General features: G+C 38.4%; 1 long non-coding RNA gene across 1 annotated transcript in view; it reads right to left on the bottom strand.

The window, feature by feature from the left end:
* Positions 1-747: 747 nt before the first annotated feature.
* LOC141570623 (uncharacterized) overlaps positions 748-8,546 on the bottom strand; it is a 30,847-nt gene continuing 23,048 nt past the window's right edge. Inside the window, exons 2-3 of the long non-coding RNA XR_012494832.2 lie at positions 2,167-2,302; positions 748-1,240 (exon numbers count right to left, since the gene is read on the bottom strand). This is a non-coding gene — a long non-coding RNA (uncharacterized LOC141570623). The remainder of the gene's footprint in view (positions 1,241-2,166; positions 2,303-8,546) is intronic.

Genomic DNA, 8,546 nt, shown 5'->3' with positions numbered 1-8,546 from the left:
CCTTAAGGAGTGTTCAGGACCTCTGTAATCAAGCTTCTCACATACCCACACTACTGGAGGAGAAGTACATTTCTTAGCACATACTGTGTCTGTTTCTTATATCTTTTCCTCCCAGTTGGATTATCCACATTCTACTTGTTCTCCACCAATTACATCAGTGGGCGTTAATCTTTCCCTTCTCCAAATGTCTATTGTATGTGTAGTCTGTAGTATATTTGCTTATATACTGTTTTATTATTTTTCATTATTTCTTCTGTGTAGGACTTGTCTTCAACGAGGGAGTACACTCCCAAGGACTTTATCTTGTACGTCTTTTGTCTGACAACAGTGGCCACTCCTTAAGCACTTAGTAGAAATACGCACTGACTTCATTGATGAGTCAGAGCTTTTCATTTGAAACAAGAAATCTACACGTGTGTACCTGAATCTCAAACAGTCTGTACCAGCTCTTCAAAATTCATTATTAGGACAAATTGGCACAATTAGGATCATCTTGTTTTTCTCTTAGTGTTGGTTGTGAATGACCTAGCTTAAGGGGAATCTTGGACCCTGGGGATCATCCCTACATGTACTGTTCCAACCAAGCACAGTGCCTAAGTGTTGATCCCAAACTGTGTGGATGATGAAATATAAATATAGCCTGTGTCTACACATCGTAAACACTCAAATTGGAATACGAAAATATGAAAACCAAGATTTGACTGTTGTTTTTATAGAGATGCTGACAGCAATCATTTGGGGGTTTCATTTTATAATTTATTTGGAGTTTATACAAATCAGAGCTAAAACATGAGAATTTCACTCACAAGTGTTATGTTCATGGATGTTTAAGAGTCGGTAGAATAAAAATACTTGAAGCACACAGCACTGCAAGTCTCTTTCAGAAAAATAAATTCATAAACATCGACCTCGCCTAAGTTCCAGCCTCATGCGAGCATCTTCTCGGTGGCATCCACGACAACCTGTGCCTCAGCAAAGGGGCCTTCCCTGATAGGAAGCTCAATGTTTCTTAAGGCACACCCACTACATTTGGAGACAGATTCCAGTTTTTCAGAATTTCTTCAGTGCTTTTTTTATAGGGGTCACACGAATTCAAATACCTAGGGGCCAGGCACCTAAGTGTGATACCGTAAGGACCGGTGGGGACTTTGGTGACAGGAGATTGTTACTCTGCTCCAGCTGAATACCGCAGACAAGCGATGGGCTGGTGTTGCCAGATCTTCCTGTGATTCAGGAGAAGCTGAAAATCCAAATATTTAAGTGAAATCTTGTCTTTTTGCAATCTTGTGAGCAACTAACTCATTCAAAATGTTAAATGAAACACGAGGGAAGAGGGTGGTAAATAAAACCAATACATCATTGGGCTAAACCTGGCTTGAAGCCCCTTTGGCTTTTTTTATCTTCTGAGTTAAATCATGCCTTACATTTTTACCTCTGGAAAAGAATGTATTAAACTTACGCTCTTTTACTTAAAAAAGGAAGAAAATAATAAGTCAATTATTTAAGGATGACGATTGTTCTCCATACTTAACCCAATCTTTTTAAAATCCCTTGAGTCTTTTTAACGCAAAATGCATTTCGTTCAAAAATCAATGACATGTATCAATATTGAGGGACTCATGATTTAGGGGGTTGCTTAATGCAAAAGACTGATTTCTGTTAATGATTGTTTTACTTAGTTTGGGTTCATTGTTAAACTTTTCATTTGGAGACCATGCCTAGTATCCTCTAGGTCTCCCAACTTTATGTCATAAGCAAATTTGATAAGCACAGATTCTACATTCTCATTTGGATCATGAATTAAAACTAAGTTGAGCTTTGCTGGACCAAGATCGCTATCTTATGTTAAGCCATCCGTCTGGCTGCCCTCACCCCCAACTAGCTGGTATCCATAGGTTTATGCTTTTTAATCTTTGGAAAAAAAATTCAACTTTTTAAAGTTATGTCAGCATCTAAACTATAGTTCCCTTTCTTCACAAGAAGATATCAAGGTAGAGTTTGTCAAATATTCTGTCAAAATAAAAATACATTGTGTAAATTATTTTCCTTATTTACCAACTGAAAAGAGAGGCTTAGGTCAGTACCATTGTGCTGCACCGCTCAGGGGGGCTTCATTCCTATTGTCTTTTACTCAAAAGGCAACCTCGAAGCATAACTCGTACTCACAGAATACAATGTGGCTGCTGCCCGCTGGAGTTGTGCATCCCCACAGCCCTGAATGAGGTTAATTTGGCAGTAGTACCCTTGAGGCATCTATACAGGTATGTTAGTTAGCTCCTGGTGATCACATTCTTAGGCCAGGCTAACAAAACAAAAACAAAAACATAAAAACCTGATTAACAATTTGCTGGCAGCAGACATCAGACACACTTCAGAATACTCTCCTTTGATAAATATTTTGGTAATATCTGAACTTATACAAGAAATTCTAATTTGGTTATATGATCGATTTTTAATCTTAGTAAATGCTGTTTAACCCCAGAGTAAAATCTAAATATCCCTGGCATTCCACATATATTATAGTTATTGCAGTCAAGGTTATCTATTAGAGTGCAGATTGATGACTACCTTTTGAAAGGGCCAGATACTAAATATTTTAGGATTTGCAGGCCACATATGGTCTTTCTCACACCGTCTTTTAATTTTTCTTTTTCTAGCCATTGCAAATGTTTTAATAGTGGTAATCTAATAAACAGTACGTATTGTCTCACTGCTTTATTTTATTGTGTGTTTTTTTTTCTCTTTATTTTTGGTACTATGTGCATGCATTGTCCTGAGTAGTAAGATATCGACTTATTAGATCTTCACACTAATCCAGGGACATAAGTTCTACAGTTGTCTTTGTATTTTACATTGGGGAAACTGAAGCATAGCGAGGGTTAAGTCCCTTGCCCAAGTTTTCACAACGATTTTCCTCTTACAAAGAATTTCTTAAAAGTGTATCTTACATACATTAAAGGGTGAGAATAAGTGCAGAATGAATACAGGGAATTATCTATTTCTATATAAGGTAATGTGGCCTCAGCCTTTTCCATTTTTTCCTTCTTCTTACCACAGGGTGCAACTGCAGATGTGTGTGTTTTCACTATATTTTGGAATGATAAACTGATATGAAAATATTTTAAATTACATGCCAAAAATGTCTTCACTGTGCACAAAATGGACAAAGTCCAAATGTTAGTTTAAATTTCATGTTATCTGCCGATCTTCCCAGAAGAATCTGAAAGATGTTATTGTTTAAGTCACATAGTTCTTTTGAATAATCTTTTCTTTGTAAACAGTTGGCAATCCAAACTCTGGATTTTTCCATTTAATGTTCAAAGGAAGCTCATTTTTAAGATTGTTTTTAATCAGCATATCTGTCACCTCTTTTTTAACCTTTTTTTGCCATTTCTTTCTGGTGCTGGTTGTTATTTGACTGGCAACTTTAAATTGCTACTCATTTTCTTCTGTAACACTGCAATTTCCTATTCACCAAGACTTGCATTCCCCCCTTGTTTCCTCTAAAACTGAATATTAGTGGTCGTTTTTTCTAAAAGCTGTAATTTTGACATTAACCTTGTTTCTTCTTTTAATTGGTGTTTTCCTGTCAGACAATGGTAGGGGGCTGATAATGGGTGTTATTTATTTTGAGAATCCTGCTTCAGTGGAGCTGTTGTGAAATAAAGGCTTGAAATGAAAGTACTCCTTAAGACCTCTGACAGTGGTGTGAATAAGAAGAAAAGAGAAGGAGACAAGGAAGAGGGAGAAGTAAGGGAGGGAGCAAGAATAGCACTGGAACGTCCTCATCAATTCAGAAATTAAAGGCCAATTTAGAAGCCGGCAACCACAGGGTTTCTTCAAACTTAAATATAAAGCCATGTCCAGGCCCTTATAAATCCAAGTTGCCCCCCCAGACCAGCCCATTGGCCACTGAACATGACGACAGCTAAATAACAGAATTTTTCCTTCAACACACATGATGCACATTCAAGAGGAAAGGGAAAGTGACCATATTAAAACCCTTTTTCTTAGGCAAACAAGTACGTATTCACATTTTTTATCTTTCGCTGGTTTCCCTCTCGGTGGCTACTCTGCAGCTAATTTTGTCAACATTAATTGTTGGCTTTTTTGAATGTATTGTAATAAATTGCTTATCCCCAGCAAGAAAAAAAAACAACTTTTGAGGAAAGGTCCCCTTACCCAGAGATGGTTTGTAAATCTAAAGCAGTGTAAGGAAATAAATCATATGGAATTTCAAACCTAAATCCTTTTCTATTTTAATTTGGACAAAGAAAATGGGCTACAGAATTAGATTTAGGTGCTATCGTATTTAGTGTACACATCTTAATTTACTTAACAAGTTTTAAGCATTCCTTCAAGCCTGACAAATAATAGTTCCAATCTTTTTTTTTTTTTTAAGATTTTTTTTTTTTTTTTTTAATTGGGGAAGGGGAACAGGACCTTATTGGGGAACAGTGTGTACTTCCAGGCCTTTTTTCCAAGTCAAGTCGTTGTCCTTTCAATCTTTGTTGTGGAGGGTGCTGTTCAGCTTCAAGTTGTTGTCCTTTCAGTCTTAGTTGTGGAGGGCGCAGCTCAGCTCCAGGTCCAGTTGCCGTTACTAGTTGCAGGGGGCGCAGCCCACCATCCCTTGCGGGAGTCGAACCGGCAACCTTGTGGTTGAGAGGATGCGCTCCAACCAACTGAGCCATCCGGGAGCTCAGCAGCTCAGCTCAAGGTGCCGTATTCAATTTTAGTTGCAGGGGGCGGAGCCCACCATCCCTTGCAGGACTCGAGGAATTGAACTGGCAACCTTGTGGTTGAGAGCCCACTGGCCCATGTGGGAATCAAACCGGCAGCCTTTGGAGTTAGGAGCATGGAGCTCTAACTGCCTGAGCCACCAGGCCAGCCCAATAGTTCCAATTTTAATTCTCTATTTTTACACAAACAACAGTTGAAAGAAAGCATGTTAAATATCTCTGAAAATTTCAATTAAAAATCAGAATTTTTAAGTGCTATCACAGATATCCATTATTTGAAACTAACCTAATTGTTTCAACCTTTTCCCCCCTAGTTTCCATAGCTTTAAACCTCTGACAGTGTTACATTTAAGAATTATCTAATTCTAAGGATTGGTTTCCCTGCCTCCATATTTTAATTAATAAAACTGTGTGTCATTTTTAGCATGGTAATCTAATCAATAGGACATGCTTCTACCAGATTACAATAATTAGAAAACATCATTTATAGTAGAATCAACATTAATTTTTTTATAATGTAATAAATCGTGATAAAAATAGAATACAGTATACAAGGAGATCAGAGCATGGAACGTTTTTACATGGTGCATTCAAATCAACACTTTTTAAAAAATGGGTTACTTCCCAATTTATTCAAGAACCTAGTTGATTATGGATTTGTGTTCAGGGACAAATCTTTGATGTCCCCTTAGCTGGTCTTTATTAAGCAAGTTCCACATGCAAAACCCTGAGTGGTGTTTTTAGATAGTTCACTGGAAATGCTGTATGGGGTTCAGCCCTTGTCTACTAGGAAATGCTGCCAGTCACAGCCAGTGGGGGGAAACCCACATGCTTCTTTTCCACGTTATAACAAACCATTTATTGTGCAGAAAGGACTGATCTGATCAGAAAGATGTGCTTCCATAGAGGGGTAGGTGGATATTTAAAAGGTAATTACGTAGATATATCTAGAAATAAACATTTACATATAGAGAATACTAGTAATTGTCAGACACTGGGAAGATTTTCAAAATTTTATTGAAGTATAATGTCCATTCAAAAATTGTAGGTATAGAACTCCATGAATTTTTACAAACTATAGTTGTATAATCAGCACCCAGACCAAGAAACAGAATATTATCAGCACTCCTGAAGCCACTACTTCTTCCATCTGGAGTGTAACGCCTTCCTGTCTTCCAACAGCTCTGCCTGTTTTGGAACTTTATATAAATTGAAGCATTCTGTACACACTATTTTCTGTCTGACTTCTTTCCCTAAACATTTTGTTGGTGAGATTTAGCCACATTGTATGTAGTTGTAGTTCTTTCATTCTCATCCTATCTTGACTATGCCTTGATTTATTTATCCATTCTGTTGTTGATGGGTTTGGGGAACATTTCTAGTTTGAGGTTCATATAAGTGTTGTATGAACATGCTTGAGCAGGGCTCTGGGTTAACGATGCATGTATTTCTGTTGGCTGCTTTCCTAAGGAGGAGATGCTGGATCACAGGTATGCTAGTCGTTCGGATTTACCGCACAGTGCGGATTTCGCACCATGGTCCTATGTAGTACCAATCTCCATTCCCATTGGCAGCAAGTGGAGTTGCTCCTCATAGCTGCTGACACTCCATCTTTTCTGTCCTTTTCATTTTAGCCATTCTAGAAAATAGCCATGTTTCCCCGAAAATAAGACCTAGCCGGACAATCAGCTCTAATGTGTCTTTTGGAGCAAAAATTAATATAAGACCTGGTATTATATTATATTATATAAAGTTATATTATACTATACTATAAAGATCGGGTCTTATAGTAAAAGAAGACCGGGTCTTATAGTAATTTTTGTTCCAAAAGATGCATTAGCACTGATTGTCTGGCTAGGTCTTATTTTCGGGGAAACATGGTAGCAGCATGGCGCTGTTTTAATTCTCATTTTCCTGATGACAACTGTGAAAAGTGTAAAAGCACACTGCCACAGTAATCATATCCTCATGATGATTGGTACTGGTGAGGGAACTGGGCATTACTGGATTTGTGATTTACTCAAATTCACTCAGCTTGGTTGTGGTAAACAAGGATTAGACAGGGAGCTTTTGCTCATTAACGAGGCTCATAATGATACAATGTTAGAGTCAGAAGGGAGTTTTGAGATCATGCCATCCAAAAGTTTCGCACAGATAAAGAAGCTGAGACCCAGAGAGTTGGCTGTGTTAATCACATCAGGCATTAGATTACATTTCCTTTGGTTCTGTCTGGTGGGACACACTGGCTTAGACATCTGGATTTGATTCTGGGTTCTACCACCTACCAGCTGTGTGGCTGAGTCAAGTCAAGTCATCTGCTTTCTCTGGGCATCTATTCTTTAATGAGAGATATATGAGCTCAAAATGTTTTCTTGTGTGTTTATAGCCTCATAGAAGACAATTACTATAAAAAGTGCAACTTTCTGTGGTTTATAGCTGACACAGATTTGAGTGATCTTCAATTGCCAGTATTTCCCCTGTGCCATGAATGCTGGTCTTCAGCAGCTGGATGCTGTCCTTAATTTTTGACTCATATTCCAATGGTTTACCCGGTAGCTCCACCTGGATACCCACAGACACCCCAAACTAACATGTTCCACGCACAATGTGTCCTTCCTCTCCATTTCAGCAACTCCCCTCCCCAATCCTACTTGGAAATCTGTTCCTCTTCCCTGTTTCCTGTCTTAGTTTTTATCGCTGACCTCTACCTGCATTCCTTTTTTCCTTTTTTCCACTGCATTACCACATACACCATTACATTACTACTCATCACCATGCCACTTTCTATTGGAATCATTTTCTGACAGGGTCCGTAGCTCCAGTCTCTTTTCCCACTCTTTCTCTTTTATCTATCCTCTGCTATCTTGAAGACTTTATCTTTCCATATTCTCATATGACCGCACCCTAATCTTGGTAAAATACATGAAAACATATTTGATAATTCTCTATGGAAAATGAGACGAAATCCAAATTCCATGCTTTGGCATTCAAGGTCTTTAAAATCGGGCACCTACCTGTCTTGCACACCTGAGTTGAATTTCCTGCTGTTCGTTTTGCTTTGCTGCTTCACCTCCATGTCCCACCGCAGATCCTGTCTGCTCTCTGACCACACTGCGTTCCCTGCGTGAGACATACATGCTCCCATTCACTTAAGAAGCTGCAGATCCAGAATATCCTTCTTGTCTACACCTGTTAAACTCCTACTGATCTCCTCACCCCGGAAGCTCCTTTTACCCTTCCTCCCGTTTGCCCAGATCATCTTTATTGTGTCATCTCTGCTTTCACGTCAGTCATTGCAAGTTCTACTGCCACATTTCTCACACGGTGCCCTCCTCATTTGTGTGTGCGTCTATCTTCCCTGCCGCTTTAAGCTCCTCAGGCAACAGGATTGGGTCCCTCCATTGTCATAGCTCCTGTGCTAAATGAATATAGATGCTCAGGGACTAGTTCTTTGAATGTACAAATGAATTTATTGAATTCATTGAAGAGGTGAAAACCCAGGCTATCCTTACTAGTAAAGTACCAAGATACTACTTTCCTCTTTTGTTATTAATATGCTCATTTTGTTTCTTTGCTTTTCTTGTCATCAATTATTTGTTTTAACTAGGTGTTTGCAATAATGGTGTTTTTGTATACACATCATGTCATCTCTTTGCAATTATGATGTCGTAAATCTGAAGATTTATGTGGGACTCCTTGAGGCTTTAAATTAACTATTATTAGATGACTATCCTGTAAGAAAATTTATCCTAAAATGTAGACGCCCCAAGAGTTGCCAAGTGTAGTGTGTCTAGTGTAATGGAGTAT

Source organism: Rhinolophus sinicus, chromosome 3, assembly GCF_057876585.1.
Source record: "Rhinolophus sinicus isolate RSI-liver-muscle chromosome 3, RSI-T2T, whole genome shotgun sequence".
In the NCBI taxonomy this organism is placed as follows: Eukaryota; Metazoa; Chordata; class Mammalia; order Chiroptera; family Rhinolophidae; genus Rhinolophus; species Rhinolophus sinicus.
This window is presented reverse-complemented; position numbering and strand designations above follow the sequence as displayed.